The sequence below is a fragment of the Anabrus simplex genome, chromosome 3 (genome assembly GCF_040414725.1).
Source record: "Anabrus simplex isolate iqAnaSimp1 chromosome 3, ASM4041472v1, whole genome shotgun sequence".
In the NCBI taxonomy this organism is placed as follows: Eukaryota; Metazoa; Arthropoda; class Insecta; order Orthoptera; family Tettigoniidae; genus Anabrus; species Anabrus simplex.
This window is the reverse complement of record NC_090267.1, coordinates 73988955-74009710: the sequence shown is the minus strand read 5'-3', so window position 1 is coordinate 74009710 and position 20756 is coordinate 73988955.

Genomic DNA, 20756 nt, shown 5'->3' with positions numbered 1-20756 from the left:
TAAAATGGAAGAAATGATTGGTATTAGTAATGAAAATAATAAGAAAGAGATGAAAGAATTAATTGACAATAGTAATGAAAATTGTAATAAACAGATTAACTCTTTAAGTAGTAAAATCGAAGAATTGATTAATGGTAACAGTGCGATTAATGATAAAATAGATGGGCTAAGTGAATCACTTAATTCTAAAATAGATACTAAGATAGTAGAGGTAACTAGTCAAATATGCAAGTTAGAAAATAAGTTAAACAAAGAGTGTGTTGACCTTAGAGGAGAAATGGAGTCGAGTCGGAGCGAGCTTCATACTCAAATTGAGCATGTCAAAGGAACTTGTACAGAGAATATCAAAGAATTAAGAAATAAAATTTCGAGTAATCGGGAAGAAATTCATGAGGTAGTCGAGAAAAGATTGGACAAAATTTACAATGCAGTTAGGGAAGATACGAGGGAACAGATTAGTAGAATTGAACAAATTGAAAGCAAACTTGTGGAAATCAGTGAACTACGGAACGAACAGGAAACGCTATCACAGCAGGTGAGAGAGAGAGAGAGGAAGAATTGCAGGAAGAAGTGAGAATAGTGGAGGAAAATGCTGAGAGAGGAGCGGAAGAAGAAATTTTGAGTTGCCAGGGAGTGATACGGCAGAAAGGTACAGGTGAGACGGGGAGAGAAGTGGTAATAGCGAGTGGTTTGTTCAGTAGGGATTGTGATTTAACCAAGTTTTCTGGAAAACAGTTTAATTCGATAGAATTTGTAAAAGTAGTTGAGAAGAGATTTGCAAGTAAGTTGAGGAATAATGTTATTGAATGGGAATACGTGTTGGAGATTTTGTCTAATGTTTGTATTGGTGAAAGTAAAATATGGTTTCGAGTATACTGGAATAATATGTCTAATTTAGGAGAGATTAAAGTGTCCATTGATAGGCTTTGGAAGGAATGTGTGCAAGGGCGCGCGCGCGAGAGAGAGCGCATGATGTCTGGGGAAAGTAGTGTAGTAGAGAGAAGGGGAAAAATGTTAGCCGTGTATCAGAGGAGAGGGGGTGATCATGATCCGCAGAGGATTAATAGTTGTGTTGATGGTGATAGTGGTCGGAAGAGTAATCAGAGAGAATCGGATGATGGGAGGCGTATGTATTTGAGTTATGAGAGAGAAGGTCAGAAGAGTAATCAGAGAGAATCGGAAGATGGGAGGCGTACGGATTTGAGTTATCAGAGAGACTATGATAGTCTTAATATGAATGGTATCCAGGTGTCTTTATCGAGTCAGAGTATTTCAGATTCACAGGGAATCGGGTAAGTTACCGGTAAGTGGACAGGCTGAAGGTAGAAAATGAACAGGTATTTAGTATAAGTAGTTATGTAGTGAAAGTAGATTTAAGTATAGTGTGATTGTGACCTAAGTAATGTTAAGTGAGGTATTTAAGTAATGACGTAGTCGTAGATAATGATGTAATTAATAGTAGTAGTAAGTTAGATGTAAGAAGTGTTCTGGTAAGTGATGGAAGTACTTATAATACCGAGTATGTGATGTAAGTAGTGAGGTAGTAACTCCGATGATGGAAATTGTGATACGAAGAAGGTAAGCAAAGGTACTATTAGATATTATAACAGCCGTTGGGTAAGTCAAAGTGAGTAAATAAAATGATAGCGGTACCAGTCAATTGAAGATAATTGTAAGTTTCAGCCATGCCTTGTTGTACCAGATCTTGTGTATTCAGTTGTTTTAGGAGCTGACTTGATTGCAAATCATGGAAGTAGAGTAGACTTTAATTTAGGTAGTGTGTGTTTGTTCTGGGAGTAATCTAGCAAAGAAGTACGTGTTAATTATGATGGTCTGAGGTAAGTGTTTGGGTAACGTGTGTTCTTTGAAGATATATGAGAGGTAAGATGAAGGTGTTCCTAGTGAGAGGAAATGTGTTGGGTGTGTTACGTGCCTATACGACCAGTATCCGAGGGATAGTCGGTATGAGGCAGTGACGTGAGGTAATTTGAGTGAATTACAGGAGGAGTAATGGTGTTCGATGTTAGGTAAGCATCGAGATGTATTTAGTGGTAAGTGAGGAAGAACACGTATATGAACATAAGTTTGTAGTAAATGACCATAGATCATTTGTGGGAGGTAAGTACCCCATTCAACTTAAAAATGCTAGTGAAGTCTTAGAACAAATAAACATTATGCTGGATTACGGAATAATTGAACCATCTTGTAGCCATAGTATTGATTCTTTAATTATTGTTGCCAAGGAGGATGTGATTTATTGAGATATGTAAGTTTACAAGGGCAAAATTGATTCGTTTGAGTGACAGAGTGCTACTCAGAGTTCCATTTCATCATCGGCAGAGGCGGGAAATATGTTGAAGTTATTATTTTGTATCAGGGGTATTTCACTATTGTGAACCGTATCGGGAAGTGTGCATATTCTTTAATAGATCAGGAAGGGAAGATTGTCGGTACTTATAATATTAAGAATTTAAAGATTTCACGTGAGATTTGTTGAAATAAGAGTAAGATGATTAAATTTTGTGAGAAACTGGCAAAATAAAACTAACATCTACGATTTGCGTGTGAACCAAGTGTCGTATTGGTGTATTGGAAGAAGAAGTGCTACATTGTCATGTACTGTGTGACAAAACGGAGAACAGGACATTGGACAGTTATCTACGATAACAATATGCGAGAAAAGTCCTCATATAAGTGAATTTTCACAAAATATATTGATATGTTAAAAAAAGGTGAAGAATGTTGTATATTGATTGAAAATTATTTGTGTGTGTTAAATTAAGGGCTATGCTCTTGTGAATTGTATGAGAATGGGACACTGAACAGTTATCTACGATGGCAATGTGCGAGAAAAATTCTCATATGTGATGTATTATAAAATGTATGGATGCTGAAAAAGAAAATTATTGTTGTATATTCATTTAAAGTGTTTATCTGTGTCAGTGTTATATATATAATTTTGTTCATAAATCAATCGATTCTTTGTTCTTCGATTTATTTATGAGGGAGGCGAATTGTAACGGTTCAAATCCCGTTACAAGATGATATCTGTATTTTATTATTTTATCTGTATTTTATTATTATTATTATTATTATTATTATTATTATTATTATTATTATTTCCGTATTATTATGTTATCTGTGATATTGTTACTATTATTGTAATTATCCGTTTTATTCAATTTTGCAATTGCCTGTTGCTTGCAAGATTGCACTTAGATGTATGCATATATACGTATGTGTAGATTATCATTAAACACCTGTACAGTGAGAATTGTTGTATATATCATAGATTGGAAGTGACGTTGTTATATTGCTATACTAGTGGAGACTCTGCCAAGTCATCGCCGCGCCTTGGCTACGTCATCGTATTTATTTAGCAATGCGCGCACGAACTCGTCGCCGCGGGGCTATTTCACCACTGTATGTAATATCTGTCGCGTAGGTGGGAGTATGTCATTGTTATTTTTGGAGATTACGTAGCTGTGTCAACCAACGTCTATATAAGGTGGATGCACATTGTAGCGTCAGTCATTACTTATACGGATGCAGTACAGTGAAGTAGTCTACTAGATCAAGAGGCCTTAGGTGGTCAGCCAACGAGTGTGAACGAGATATGGAGAAGACTCAGTGAGCCATTAATTATTGGTCATTGAGAGAGTGAGACCAAATGGTTGGTCCGTCACTTAGTGGACGACGCGGACGCAAGGCTTACCAAGGAGTCAGAGAGGGCAACCCTGGACCTGCCAAGAGGTCATACCATATTGACTTACAAAGAAGTCAGATGATATGGAGAAGAAGCAGTCTCAAGGATGTATCACCACGTTAGGCGTGACACATCTACAGTAAACACCAGAGCAATGGATTACGTCGTAATTACACTCAAAGTGTTAAAGGTACAGTCAAGTGAATCAGTGAGGGAAATATTTCGTATAAATTGTTAAATGTCCGGTCAAGAAGAATTCAAATTCATGCCTAGTTTCTTTCAGTTGCAATGTCATAATTTCATATTCTCATCTGTTTTATCGCAACAAGAATCACTATTTTTGATATATTATTTAAAGAATATATATTGTTCTATCAGACGAATTCAGAGTTTCATTTCATTGACAGTAAAATATCTTAACCTCAAAATTAATGGGGAAACCGAACGCCAATCTCCTTTTCCCAGAACTTATATGGTATGTTGTCAAAAGTAAGCTTATTACCCCACACCCTAGAGATAGTCAAGAGTTTCATTCTATTATTGCTGTACTGAGTGACAGCTGGCGCCCTTCAAATAACGTATGTGTAAGTAAGCAGGTAACAAGTAAGTGTGAGTACAAGGTTCGACGAGTGTGTAATTTATTTAATGAATGTTAATTTTCAGATTTTCCATTTTAAATGAAGATATTCAGATTTTCAAGTAAAATCCAGATTTACATATGTTGTAAAGTTAATCAGCAAGTTAGGAAAATTACAGTATGGTATTTGAACAAATTGTCTCCCGTGTACAAAACTCTCAGCCATAATTTACCGTGCAGCAGCGCACTGAGCTGACATGTTCCATTCCATTGTGGTATAAAATAAAAGATTCGTTAGACCTCGTGGACGGAGGATAACAAGACTTGACCCAGGGAGGTCGGACGGGGTAGAGAAAAGTGAGAAGCCTGTTAGAAGCAGGTAGAAGGGATGCCAGACTCAGTTGCGATATCCATGATCACGTACCCATGCTTCTAATTTGAGAATCCGTGGGAACCAGTGATAGCGCAGAATCTGTGAAACTATAGAGCAAAGAATATTACACATGACAATTCTTGTACCCGTGTGATGGTGAAGTACAGCGCCTGGTGAAGTCAACTCATAGTTCACCGCACGTTCACAGTTCTTGCTGAGGATGCAGGCCTTAATTACGCTCCCACCGGTAGGTGTCATTCCTCTCAACCCAACAGAGCAATTACCCAGCTATTTCTTCCTGGAGAAATGTCTCTTTGTTCGGGCGGCACGGTGAAGACAAAAGGCCTCAGGTGATGTGATGTGTACTTCTGGTGCCTCTTATGTCACATACACTGTCTTGTTCTCGTCTGGCTCATTGCGACACTATACTTACAACCTTGGGGAAGAGGTAACTTACACAACGTTCAGGCTAAATTCATCGCTCGTTATTATCATTCTTCTTCTTCTTAATGTTTTCCCTCCAGGGTCGGTTTTTCCCTCGGACTCAGCGAGGGATCCCTCCTCTATCGCCTCAAGGGCAGTGTCCTGGAGCTTCAGACTCTGGGTCGGGGGATACAACTGGGGAGGATGACCAGTACCTCGCTCAGGCTGCTTCACCTGCTATGCTGAACAGGGGCCTTGCGAGGGGAAGGGAAGATTGGAAGGGATAGGCAAGGAAGAGGGAAGGAAGCGGCCGTGGCCTTAAGTTATGTACCATCCCGGCATTTGCCTGGAGGAGAAGTGGGAAACCACGGAAAAACCATTTCCAGGATAGCTGAGGTGAGAATCGAACCCACCTCTACTCAGTTGACCTATCGAAGCTGAGTGTACGCCATTCCAGCCCTCGTAGCACATTTTAAATTTCGTGGCAGAGCCGGGAATCGAACCCGGGCCTCCGGGGGTGGCAGCTAATCACACTAACCACTACACCACAGAGGCGGGCTCGTTATTATTGTTATTATTATTATTATTATTATTATGATGATTATTATTATTATTATTATTATTATTATTATTATTATTATTATTATTATTATTATTATTATTATTAGCTTAAAATGTAACATTTTTTAACATTCTCCTTACACTTCTGTCAGAAATTTGTCGCTCCTTAGAAGTTCGTCTTACTGATTATTATTGCTGATTCGTTATACACGCCAACGGCCGTAGCCGTGTTCAAACACCGGATCCCGCGAGATCTCCGAAGTTAAGCAACATTGGGCGTGGTCAAGATTTGGATGGGTTGCCACGCGCAGTTGGTGGGGGGCATAGGAATGGAGGAGCGGAAAGAAACTGGCCACCCTACCGCACGTAAACTCCGGCTCAGGCACACCTCTGCGGAGGTTTCGGACCTGCCTTGGGGCAGACTACACCCTTACCTTACCGTTATACCCAAATCATGAGAGCGTTAGAACTGTACAATGCTACACTGGGGTGAAACGTTGGTAGTTTCACTACTGAATAAATCTAACGAGCATGATTTTTTTAACATTTGCAATCGAGAAAATTATATTATGATTTCCATCTACGAACTTAATTTTTGATATAATGTTTCTTCTTTATACTTCCAATTATCTCTTCATTCGTTCACTGAGGTCCTTTCTGCGTTCTTTTCTTTCTTTCTTTCTTTCTTTCTTTCTTTCTTTCTTTCTTTCTTTCTCTTTCTTTCTTTCTTTCCCTTCTTTGCCGGTTTAAAGTCCGGACTTGGTTTTTCCCTCGAACACAGAGAGGGATCCCACCTCTATCGCCTCAAGGGCATTGTCTTGGAGCGTGAGACTTTTGGTCGGGGTGGCAAATGAGGAGGATGACCAGTGTCCCACCCAGGCTGTCTCACCTGCTATGCTGAACAAGGGCCTTGTGAGGAACGAGAACGTTGTAACGGGTAGACAAGGAAGAGGGAAGGAAGTTTTTTTTTGCTAATTGTTTTTCGTAGCACCGACACAGATAGGTCTTTCGGCGACGATGGTACAGGAAGGGCCTAGGAATGGGAAGGAAGCGGCCGTGGCCTTAATTATGGTACAGCCCCAGCATTTTCCTGATGTGAAAATGGGAAACCACGGAAAACCATCTTCAGGGATGCCAACAGTGGGGTTCGAACCCACTATCTCCCGGATGCGAGCTCACAGCTGCGCGCTCCTAACCGCACGGCCAACTCGCCCGGTGGGGAAGGAAGTGGTTGTGGCCGTAAATTAGGTAGTATCCCGGCATTTGCCTGTCGGAGAAATGGGAAACACGAAAAACCACTTCCAGGATAGCTGAGGTGGGAATCGAACCCCCTTTACTCTGTTCACCTCCCGAGGCTAAGTAGACTCCGTTCGAGTCCTCGTACAACTTTTGAAATTTCGTGGCAGAGGCGGAAATCGAACCTGGGCCTCCGGGGATGGCAGCTAACAACACTAACCAGCCCGAAGTCTCACGCTTCAGGACTCTGCCCTCAAGGTGGTAGAATTGGGATACCTCAATGAGTCCGAGGGTAAAAGCCAACCCTGGACGGTGAATGGATTAAGCAAGCAAGAAAGAAAAATAGAACATCACTGAATGAGGTGGGTGAATCAGTGGACCTTTTTCACTCACCCCCGTCTAAAATCAGACATGAACTATTGACCTCATGAATGTAAGGCCCTATCTGTAAGGTATGTAAATATGTAAAAGTTACTATATGTAGTATAATAGTGTCGATTATTTAAGGAGATTTAGTTTTATTTATTTATTTATTTATTTATTTATTTATTTATTTATTTATTTATTTATTTATTTATTTATTTATTTATTTATTTATTTATTTATTTATTTATTTCATTTAAGGTTTTGTAAATATGCATATGAAAAGGTCTCTAGATTTAGTTTGAATTTGGTTATTATTTTAGGAAATTAGTGTAATTTACTTAAGGTGTATTTGTTGTACCGTATATTATGTTTTATTGAATCATCTTTAATTGGGAAAATAGCCTGTTGATGATAAATAAATCTAATCTAATGTAATATAATCTAATTAATTAATTTCGTGTGGCTATTTCTAGCCGAGTGCAGCCCTTGTAAGGCAGACCCTCCGATGAGGGTGGGCGGCATCTGCCATGTGTAGGTAACTGCGTGTTATTGTGGTGGAGGATAGTGTTATGTGTGGTGTGTGAGTTGCAGGGATGTTGAGGACAGCACAAACACCCAGCCCCCGGGCCATTGGAATTAACCAATGAAGGTTAAAATCCCCGACCCGGCCGGGAATCGAACCCGGGACCCTCTTAACCGAAGGCCAGTACGCTGACCGTTCAGCCAATGAGTCGGACAATATAATCTAATAACAATGTATTACGCCGACCCTGTGATATAGGAGTAGCCTGCCTGCCTCTTATCCGAATGTCCCAGGTTCAATTCCCGGACAGGTCACAGATTTTGACCTGGATCTGGGGGCTGGGTTGAAGTCAACTCAGCCTACCCGATTACACTTGAGGAGCTATCTGACTGTGAGATTGAGGCCCCGGTCTAGAGAGTCAAGAATAACGGCTGTAGCGGAATGAGATTTGGTGTGTTTCTTTTAAGGTGCGACTTTTAGACACTGTCTTAAATAATTAGAACCTGTTGATTTTTCCTTGCTGTAACTGCATCGTTTTTAAATCTTAATAATGGTTTCTTCTCCCTTGTCCTACAGGTAGTGGGGGACGGAACTGCACTTCACTTTCAAAAAACCAGGGAAGGAACTCAGTATCTTTATTTCTTAATCTCGTTTCTGATGTCGGAAGTGTCAGTCCTTGCTAAGACTAACTGGATGGCTTCTACACACATCTTGTTATTCCAATCCTGAGCACCTACGACGTTGTGTTATATCCCAAGCTGCACAAAGGAAGTCAACAGAGCCTCGACCTTCATCAAGTGGTGTGGAGGCGTGGTTTTGCGTGCCACAGTACACTGGATCGATACCCCTCCCCTCAGAGGCTCCAGAGTGCCTCAAGTCGCCAATCAGCTTAATTGAGTTCCCAGATCGCAGATAGCTGGCGCTTCGCTCGGTGATAAGAACGTGCCGAGTCGGCGCTGGCTGGGTCCGAAGTACTGTCATTAAAGTCTGGTCTTAATGAAGGAAATTCAAAGAATTTGGTGAATATTATGTTTAAATTTGCTCCTGCCGGTGAATAAAAAAGGACCACGATTGCTTTGAGAAGGTCGTACACAGTCCGCTGTACGGATGTCTTTTGTGACAAACTGATCTTAGCTGACTTGTCAGACTCCTTGGCTGAATGGTCAGCGTTGAGGCCCTTGGTCCCGAGTTTGATTTCCGGCCCGGTCGGGCAAACATCAACATCATCATCATCATCATCATCATCATCATCATCATACAGTAAAGGCTAAGCCTTGTCGCCGCAACCATTCTTCTCTCAGTCCTGCCATGCTCTTCACTTCCTTGTAGTTTTACATTACATAAAGTTTCTCACATCCTAGAAATATGTTTTTCGTGGTCTTCCTCTTCCTTTCTTTCCTAGTATTTTCCCTTGAAGACGTTTACCACGAAGTTATTATGTCTCAAGTTTTATCTTCCTTCTTTCCATATTCTTTATCAGTCTCCACTGTTCACTGATTTCCTTTAGAATATCTCGATTCGTCTTTGTTTTCAGTCCAGCATATCCTCATAATTTTCCTCCAAATCCACATTTCAGTTGCTTCCAATTATTCCCTTCCCTTGTTTTTCAATAGTCCAGCTCTCACAACCCTGTTTAATAGGAGCTATTCGTTTTTTAATTTCTTTGGTGCATCTGTTGTCTTCAGTTACAATGCTTTCTGAGGAACAGAAATGTTGCACTGGCTCTATTTTGGAATTTTATATTCTGATGTTTGTATTAACTTCCCTGCCATCTTTAAATCGCAAGTGATTAATTCTTCTGGCTCGGGGACTGGTTCTTTGTGCTTGTCCCGACACTCTTCTTTTCATATTCAGGTATTAGAAGGGGAATCCGGCTGTAAAACAGTCCAAATCATCATTCGCGGCGCAATTCGCACCCGCGACTCTATAAGGTGTGGGGACAAGTAGTGGAACAAGAGTTGTCTGAGTTGACTTAGACCAGAGAAGCCATTTTGTAATGTTGACATAAGTACAGGGTGACCCAAAAGGAAAGAAGGAGTCCGTGGCCTTAATTAAGGTACAGCCCCAACATTTTCCTGGTGTGAAAACGGGATATCACGGAAAAACGTTTTCAGGGCTGCCGACAGAGGGGGCTTGAATCCACTATCTGCCGAATGCAAGCTCAAAGCTACGCGCCCCTAACCGCACGGCCAACTTGCCCGGTAATCCTTTGAAAACACCATACTCGGAAACTTTTGACCGCGTGCTTTGACAGTGCGTTGGTTAGTTTCGGAGCTGCTCGTGTCTGTCACTGGTCAACTCGCCAGCGATACCTGAGATATGTTCTCCTTACTCCTCATAGCACTTCGCATGGCCCATGCTCCTTACACCCCCAGTCCCGCGCAATCAGTCGTGAAATTGATCCTCTTCTGTGAGTAACCGTGTAACCGCTTCGAACGCTAACGAACACTAGCGTTGTGCCACGTCCTGGGGGCCATCTGGTGGCGAAGGAACGTACCATTTCCACTTCTATTATAACGTTCCGAAATTCAAAGTGGCATTGTTTAAGAAGCCTTTCTCGTGGACAGTCGAGATTTCTTCTGAGGACGCAGAGCACAGTTTTCTGCGAAACGTTAAGAATTTCACCTTATTTCCTTGACACGGCATAAGCCCAAAAGCCTATACACTATCATGTCTATGAGCACGTGCCGTGAAAGCATTAAAGGCAACATCGGGAACAATTGTTTAACTGATAGAAAACCTTAAAATATGTTACAGGTTTACATCCGCCAGACCCAACCGTATTCTTGGTTTCGTACTTTTGAGGGAAAAGGACAACAACAGTTCACAAACTAAAGTTTAGGTGATCAAGAAGAAAGGTAATAAGAATGAGGGTACATGCGCTGCGGATGACGAAATATTAAGCCAGTGGATCTGGAAAACAGTGCTCTGCTGAGGACGGCAGGTCTCCAGTAAATAAGTGTATGTAAGAGATAAGGTAGATGTATATGAGAGAGATGAATGGGTAGTGTTACTATAATGAGGAGCCGGACGTGTTGTGCCTCACCAAGAGGGGACGATACGGATGGCCAGTAGTTTTGGGGTGGTACCTCTCATGTGGTCTGGTCTCCGCCGGTGTGAGGTGTCACTAAATAACGTTAGGAGTTTAGAGTTAGTTATAGGGTTGGCGCTTACATAAGGCTTGGTTTTTCCGCCCATGGGAGTGACCACATAGTAGGCATAGTAGATTTAGGGGTGGCACCTCACATATGGTCTGGTTTCCGCCGGTGTGGGGGTCATAAAATTACGCTAGGAGTGTTGAGTAAGTTAGTTATAGGGGAGGCGCTTACATGAGGCATGGTTTTCCGCCCATGTGAGTGACCACACAGCAGACTTAGTATAATTTTTTACTGTTGTTTTTTCTTAAGAAAGGAAGGGGGTGGGAACGTCATAATGGGGAGGCATAGGGCGGTCCTATCCCTAATGTAGTAGACAAATGTTAATAGACAGAGGTCGAGAAAGGAGAGAGTGAAGCAGGGTATATGTGGAGCTGGGCTTCAGCAAACAGGTAGCCTGTCGCCAAACGGTATGGTGAGGGTCTTAACATTGCAACTGTATAGAGGACCGAGCGTGTCGTTCCAGGGAGAATGGTTCCTATTTTTCCTCTCCAGGGTGGGACGGCACACCCGGTAGGTAGTTATAGGGGTGGCATCTCACGTGTGGACTGGTTTCCGCATGTGTGAGGGGTCACAAGAATTAAGTTAGGATATTTAGAGTTATAGGGATGGTGCTTAGATACAGTGAACCGGTTTACCGCCCATGTGTGTGTCCATGTAGTAGATTTAGTTTATTTTCATTTTTTATTTTGATTTCTTACTTTATTTAATTTTTCATTTACTTTTTACTTTGTAACGGGAACATGTATTTGGGCGGAAATCCTGCAATGTTCAGTATCAATAAATATCAATAGTACAAACTAAAGTTGACTAAAATATGACAACACCATGGCTGCTTCTCTGTGAAGTCCAGGAAAGTGTAGCATGGAGAAAGTACGATAAAACACTGGCAAATTCTCCTCTACGTAAAACATATCCCGTTGCCGAATATTACACTGCAAATCCGGAGTTCCAGTTAAAAACTTTCTGCAACGTTTGCTGCGTTCAGTAAAAATGTCCTCCCAAATACATCGAACATGTGAACTAGTCCAGTGATGGTATAAATGATGGCTGCCCTGGCGGTATAGGGTTAGCGTGGCTGCCTCCTACTCGGAGGCTCTGGATTCGATTCCCGGCCAAGCCAGGGATTTTCACATGGATCGGAGGGCTTCGTGATTGCAATTTAGGAGCTATCTGACGGCGAGATAGTGGCCCCGGCCTAGAAAGCCAAGATTAATGGCCGAGAGGATTTGTTGTGCTGATTTCATGACACCACGTAATCTGCAGGCCTTCGGGCTGAAGCAGCGGTCGCTTCGTAGGCCATGATCCCTCGGGTCTGTTGCATCATGATGTTTGGTTTGCTATATTTTTTCATAAAAGATGAGTTCTCCGTCTATAAATACAAAAAAATATATACATAAGTAAATAAAAAGTACTTCCCCTGTGGTGTAGTAGTTAGTGTGATTAGATGCCACCAGCGGAGGCCAGGGTTCAATTCCTGGCTCTGCCACGAAATTTAAAAAGTGATAAGAGGATTGGAACGGTGTTCACTCAGCTTCGGAAGGTCAACTAAGTAGAGGAGGGTTTGATTCTCGCCTCAGCCATCCTCGAAGTGGTTTCCCTTGGTTTCCCGCTTCTTCTCGCGACAAATACCGGGATGGTACCTAACTTAAGGCAACGGCCGCTTCATTCCCTCTTCCTTGCCTATCCCTTCTATTCATCCCCACAAGGCCCCTGTTCAGCATAGCAGGTGACTCGTTGACTGAACGGTCAGCGTACTGGCCTTCGGTTAAGAGGGTCCCGGGTTCGATTCCCGGCTGGGTCGGGGATTTTAACCTTAATTGGTTAATTCCTACGGCACGGGGGCTGGGTGTAAGTGTTGTATTCATCATCATTTCATCCTCATCACGACGCGCAGGTCGCCTACGGGAGTCAAATAGAAAGACCCGCACCTGGCGAGCCGAACCCGTCCTGGGATATCCCGGTACTAAATGCCATACGACTTTTCATTCATTTCAGCATAGCAGATGAGGCCGCCTGTGTTAGGTAATCTACTGGCCCTCCTCTCCAGATGTATCCCCACGACCCGAAGTCTCACGCTCCAGAACACTGCCCTTTAGGTGGCAGAGATTCGATCCCTCACTGAGTCTGGAGGAAAACCCAACTCTGGAGAGTAAACGGATTAAATAATAATGATAAGCAGAAGAAGAAGAAGAGATATTTTGTAAATAATTTTACTATAAACAAGGGAATCTAGCTGCAGATTCTCTCCCTGCCGCAGCCCATCCACAAGTCGTCTTTTCTCCCGACCAGGTTGCAGTGCAAACTGGAACAGTAGCCGCCACTCGCGTGGAACCTGTGAGTGGCCCTGATTTAGAAGCTAACGCCTTCGAAGCACATGATAATACATTTACACTTTATTAGTCACTTAGTGTCAGTCATTGTTTAAGAGAGAGAGAAAGAAAACGAAACAAACTGAGTTAATTGGCGTTCCTCGTTCCGAGTCCCAGTGAGACAGTTACGACACTGCCTGATAACGAAAACCCTCATTGATAGACACTGGTGTCACTTGACAAGAAAAGCAATTGCTTCTTATCCATATTGCCCATGTAACAGCTATAATTTAGCTTATATATTATCTTAATATGTCGTGTCATCGTCTATTACAAATACCAGAGATAATAGCGTCGCGTCTGACGGAAACTTGTTTAACAGGATTCGGCTTCGACCGGTCAACAAACACAATGCGACAGTTGAACTCGGCTGAGCAGTTCATAGCTGACCAGTCTTTCCCCTGCGTATACCATTGCTTAGGAAATCACACCTTATAGCTAACAGATTACAGCAAAATATGGCGTTCCCGTATCGTGTAACTAACATCTATATATATAAAGTAACATGTCCTGACTGACTGACTGACTGATTCACCATCGCCGAGCCAAAACTACTGGACATAAAAAAATTAAATTTTGATGATACATTCATATGTAGGTGCTCGCTAAGAGATGATTTTTGGATATCCCCTCGCTAAGGGAATTAAAAGGGGGGTGATTTTTTAAAATGAGTGTATCTACAACTCAAAACGTTAAAAGTTACAGATGTAAATATTGGTATTTAGAATCTCATTTAAAAATAATGAAACATGTACTTTGTTTTAGTTTTCGTAGAATCCCAATAGGAGGGGTGAAAAAGGGGTTGAATGCCTTTAATGGGGCTATTTATATTTCAGAAACTGAAGATATTACAGACCTGTAAATAAGTATTTGGGATCTCCTTTAAAAAATAAAGAAACGCGTGTTTTTCGTTTTTGGAAAATCCAAATAGTGTGGGAGTGAAAAGGGGGTGAATTTTTAAAATGAGTGTATCTATATCTCAAAACTTTAAAAGTTTACAGATGTAAAAAGTGATATTTAGAATCTGCTTTAAAAACAAAGATATACGATTTTTTTGTTTATGGAAAATCCAATTAATGAAGGTTAAACAGGAGTGAGAAATTGGGGTGAATTTTTAGAAAAAAATATATCTACAGTATATCTCAGAAACGTAAAATGTTACAGACGTAACAATTAGTATTTGGATCCCCTGTAAAATTAAATACTCATAGGTGATATCTTTTTTGGAAACTCCACTTAAGGGGAACTAATAAGGGGGTGAAATTTTAAAAAGAGAATTTGTACAGTATATCTGAAAAACTTAACATGTTACAGAAGTGAAAAATGGTAGTTTTATCTCTATTAAAATTAAATAAACATGTATTTTTAGTTTTTCGAAAAACCACTTGGGCGGGCAGGTAAAAGTGTCTGAAAATGGGGTTGAATTCTTTTAATTAGCATACTGTTAACTCAAAAATTGAAGATGTTACAGACGTTAAATTTGATATTTGGAATCTGCTTTAAAAGTAAAGAAACACGTATTCTCGGAAAATCCAATAAAGAGGGGTGGGAGTGGGGGGTGAAAGAATTGAAAAATTAATTGATTGAATAGTATGAGGATTCTTAGATCTAATAAAAACTAAAGTGTTACAGACGTGAATATTAGTATTTGGATTTCCTTTAAAAACAAAGAAAAAAGCGTTTTGTGGGGGAAATCATCTTGGGGGCGGGAGTGAAAGGGAGTTTAATTCCTTTCATGAGGGCACATATCCCATAAACTGAAAATATTAGAGTCATGGTAATTGGTATTTAGAAGATCCTTTACTATTAATGAAACAAGTATTTTTTTGCCGCAAAATTCACTTAAAGGGGGGGGGGGAAGGAATGTGAAACGAAGTGAAAAACGTTAATTACTTCTATGGGTATACTTATATCTCAAAACTGAAGCTAACAGACGTGACATTGGTATTTGGAATCTCCCTTAAACATAAAGAAACACGCCTTGTTTGTTTGGGAGGGGGATGGGTAAATCAACTGAACGGCGGTGGGGTAAAATAAATAAATGGCCTGGTGCAGGTCTTTTTCTAGTAGACGGCCTATTAGGCGACCTGCAGGTCTGTGAAGATGAGGGCCCTACCTAGGATGATTTTTAATGTTGAATACGCCACACACATCCAGCCCCGAGCCATTGGAATTAAACAATTAAAGATAAAGTCCCCACCCGGCCGGGAATCGAACCCGGGACCCTCTAATCCGAAGGCCAGCAGGCTGACCATTCAGCCAACGAGGGCGGTGGGGTGAAAATGGAGTTGAGACCAATTAATTTTACTGTTAATAATGTACTTATAAGGAGCCTCCGTGGCTCAGGCGGCAGTGCACCGGCTCTCACCACTGAGTTCCGTGGTTCAAATCCCGGTCACTCCATGTGAGATTTGTGTTGGACAAAGCGGACGCGGGACAGGTTTTTCTCCGGGTACTTCGGTTTTCCCTGTCATCATTCATTCCAGCAACACTCTCCAATATCATTTCATTTCATTTTTCATTCATTAATCATTACCCCAGAGGAGTGCGACAGGCTTCGGCAGCCGGCAGAATTCCTATCCTCGCCGCGATATGTGGGCTTTATTCATTTCATTCCTGACTCAGTCGAATGACTGGAAACAGGCTGTGGATTTTCAATGTACTTATTCATGATCATAAACCGATCATTTTTAATCTTTCCTGGGTTCGTTTTCAAGAGCCATCTTTTCCTTTGTTGAACGTTCTTAGATTACAGCAGATTCTCCTGGCATATAAATAAAAATTTAAACACATTTGAAATAAACGATAGGAATGAGATTGACCGTGCAATTGTCCAACTCCATAATAAGGTCAATAATGCACGGAAGTATGTCGTTCGTATCGCCAGAAATCTCGCGCACTTGCCTACGCGCGACAATGGTGCTGGTCACATTGTCAGCAATGACAATGGCACCAGATCTAATTTACTGGCAAGTAGTGGTCTTGAATCTTGCAGGGGCCCGGAATAATAATAATAATAATAATAATAATAATAATAATAATAATAATAATAATAATAATAATAATAATAATAATAATAATAATAATAATGTACTGGACCGTCGTTAAAATGTGCGGACCGCGCTGGAAACGGGGTCCTGGCCGGGTAATGACTACGAATGCAGCCCGGCCGCGGATTCAGTACCGCCAAGACACCCAAGACGACACCACGCCGGATATCATCAAGGATTTGATCCATATTAAAAATGCCTATAGGACAAGATGGCAAAGATTTAATTACCCAACTGACCGGGTGGAATACCTGGACCAGCCCGGGAAGTCCGTAATCGATTGCTCGAAAGAAGGATTGAAAATGGGAGGAACTTTGCCGTAATCTCTCAGAAAACGAGTCAGATCGCGAATTTTTACTGATTCGCTCAGAAAACGAGTCAGATTACGAATTTTGGCTGATTATATATAAAACGTTAAGCATTCAATTATAAATTTCAGTATAATACCGTAGCGAAGCACGGGTATCTTGCTAGTAAACAATATATACTTACATGATATTTTTATTTTACTTAAAGATTAGGTGAGCTATTCCATTATAAGCGACTAGCCGTCCTGAGTGGCTCAGATGGTTGAGGCGCTGGCCTCTTGAGCCAAACTTGGCAGATTCCATGCTGGCTCAGTCCGTTGGTATTTGAATGTGCTCAAATACGTCAGCCTTTTGTCGGCATTTTTAGTAGCACGTAAAAGAACTCCTGCATCCCGGCGTCTCCGAAAACCGTAATAGTAGTTAGGGGGATGTAAAGCGTATATTATGATTATTATTAGAAGCAATCAATGCCTAAGACTCTGGACCATTTAACAATTTCATATGTTTTTTCCCCTCTAAGTAAAATTTGCTTTTTTTTTTTTTTTTTTTCATTAAATGGCATGGTTACTTAAGTGACCTCATAGAGTGTACCCATAGGCATTTGCAATTCGTAATAGGTTTTTGTAATGAGTGGGGATATATTCTCGTTCTGAAAAATATTGCGCATTTTGTATTCTCACAGTACTCTCATTGTGTTAACAAACACAAGTATTAATTATTGATTAGGGTATAATAATTGAAAAATTAATGTTCCATTACCCCCTAACGGTAATTAAAAGAGAAAGGAGCGTCTTACTGTACGAATAACTTGTTGCTGTTGTTGTTGTTCTTGTTGATGATAGTGGTGGCGATGGTTGGGCGATTTCATGGCAAACAAGTGACACTAAAAGGGACATATATTACGCAGACAGAAAGGACCAGAAATAACCTGCTCGGGTAGATATTTCATGATTGGTTATACCGATAGTATACAATAGACTACTGCTTCACAGAAACGTTTGGCGGTTTGCCAATATTTCCGGACGTCAGGATACTTCCTTTAATCTATAGCCAACCCATTAGTGCATAAAGTTATTTTTTGTCTTGTCACCATCCTGGCTACAAACGTGATTCAACAATGAACGCTAAGGATTGAGAATAATGTATTCTTGTTTCCTGTTAGCTACAGCCTTTCTGAAGTGAAAGAAGGCATTGTGGGCTTAGAACCATGCATAAAGATCATACTGTTCATTATTTTTAAGAGTCCGACTTTTCGGACGCTATGCACTAACGGGGTTCGTAATGCGAGACTCTAATATAGTGTGTCTGCAAAGTTAATGAACATGGATTACAGATAACTTAGGGAATTCACCCTGTATGAATAGTTACCTATCACCAACCAGCCAGTGGGAAACTAATAGGTTATATGTCTTTTCACGAGAGTTTAATCCTGATGTAAACATGGTATGTCTACGCCTCCGTCAAAGAAACAGTTGTGATTCGCTGAGCTAAGATACAGTTCCAATATGTGCCTGGTATGAAAATGTGAAACCATGAAAAATCTATCTTCAAGGCTGCCGACAGTGGGTTTTTAACCCACTATCTCCTGAAGAAATAATCGGAACAGGGCACATCACATTAACGAGTCATAGCCTTGACGACTATGCAGCAAGGGTGCTGGTTGATAAATGCTTTTAAGTGGCTTTTATAACATTCAGGAGCAAAAATTAAAACCTATTCCAGAGAATTTAGAAATATCCCGCGGCGGCTCGTGTACAAGAGCACAACGGAAGCACCGAGAATTTGAAACTGGGACACTTGTTATCCTTTAATTAGTCACTGTCTAACTGATTAAACAGAATTTAATTTGCCATATTTCTAATTTTCCGGATTCTATGCCCCAAACTTCCAGCATTGCATGTAGGCCCTATGTGCATATCACGGTTGTTCTATCACTGTGGGGCCGATGACCTTAGATGTTAGGCCCATTTAAACAACAAGCATCATCACTATCACTGTGATAGGTTTTGCGCATGCGCGAGGAATGGTCACAACATGCCTTACGGACTATTACTATGGCAAGTGCACGCGTCCAATGTACTCCTGTAAGCAAAGCTTACTGGATGGTGCTGCGATCTTATGCCAACTTATACTTCCCGGAAAAGCAAAGTAATCCACGCGATATTATCATCTGATTTTAAAAACGATTTTAGAAAATATGAAATTAGGTGGAAATGTTCTAAATTAGGCTAGCCTCCGTCCTCGCTTTATGGCCAGTAGTAACCAGGTAGGAATGTAGGAATGTAGGAATGTCCATTGAGCATTAACTTTACACATATAAATTTTCCTTCAGTTGCTATCGGTTTTAGGAAATCCTGGAATGCATGTAATATACAGTTGAACCTGACTCGTACGTATATCAAGGGGAAGAGAAAAACTACTTGTAACTCAGAATTATTTAGAAATCAGACTTACGCAATACATCACATATTTCCTGAAAAACCAATGGAATAGACCTACATGTGCAAATCCTTGCAAATAATAAATACATTAGGAAAGAAAATATTATGTTGAACGTGGCTCAGCCTTAAAGAAATCAGGATAGTTTGGCTTGTTTCACTTTTTTGCATTAAGAGTATAAATCTCCTTTAGAAAACTTAGTAATGAATTCAAAGCATTTTCACTACAACTTTTCGCACTGATGTAACGCCTACACACTTCGATTGCACTTAACACTTCACTCAGTTGAGGTGTCAAGATTCAGGTCGTTATCTCCATCTCCAATGTCACTATCGCTTGTAGCTGGTCCACCACCGCCGCGTTGTTGGCATACATCAGCAATAATCACTTCATCCTGTAGTTCTCCACATACAGCCAGATTGTCATCGAAATGCACAAAAGTATCGAATTATACACCCTCCGGTAGCGTTAGCTCTTTGCCTGACAAAACTTCATCCCAATAATTATCATTAGAGGCAGCCTTTTCTAGTAAGACACCAGCTTTGCGGTAACAGTTGTTGATTGTGGAGGATGACACCTGCTTCCAGACAGCCGAAATAAAGTCATGGCTTGTAGCAAATTAATGGAGAGAGGTTCATTTCCTGCATCACTTAGTGTTATTAAATGTTGAACCAGCATTTTTCTATAATGCACTTCGTAATTTGCAATGATGCCCAAATCAAGTGGTTGTAGAACACTGGTACAGTTAGGAGGGAAAAATTCCATTCGGACATTCTACAGAACGATTTGAGGTGGATGTGATGCACAACGATCCATAAGAAGAAGGACCTTCTTCTGTTTCCTTTTCATTTTAATGTCCAGTTTTTTCAACCACTGTTCCATTGGATTTGTTTCCGCACACTTAGAACACCTCGGATTCTTCGATTTTCCTATCACAAGTGGAGGAAGTTTGTCAGATCCATCTGCATTGGTGGCGAGAAGTACTGTTACATGAATTTTACACTTCTTCCCTCCATGGCATTTGTCATCCTTTTCAGCTAATGTTTTATCAGGAAGGAGATTTTAGAATAGGTCAGTCTCATCACAGTTGTAGATGCTTGGAGGCCGATAATCGCTTACGATACCCGACAGAACGTCTTCTTTCCCGTGTTGCACCGTGATGTCGTCTGCATATTTGAGTCACCGCAAATTGTTCTTCCTGTGATTCCATGACGATCTTTAAATCCTTGCAACCATCCTGATGAAACCTTGAAAGCAGCAGTGATACTCATCATTTAGCTAAATCTATCGCCTTTGCCTCCAGCATGTCTCCACTAACTGGTAGAGCTGTAGCCCGCTTTTGCTGGAAGCATGTGAAAAGTGCTTTCTCCAAATCTACGTACCTTCCTTCTTGCTGGCGGCTGCGCTTTGCTGATTTTGAACCCAGTTTTATGAACTCATCCAAAATAGCGTTTCTTTTACTGATGACTGTACGTAGCGTGGTATAAGCAATCCCTAAGTCTGAAGCGATTTCAGTTTTTATTTTGTGTGGTTTAGCGTCCACTTCTCATATCACTTTTCCTTTTCCTGTTCTCCATGGCTCATCAAAATCAACTGAATGACAAAACTACTGTTCAACAGTAAACACCAGATACCGGCATCGTGGACATTTTATTGTATTTTCTTTT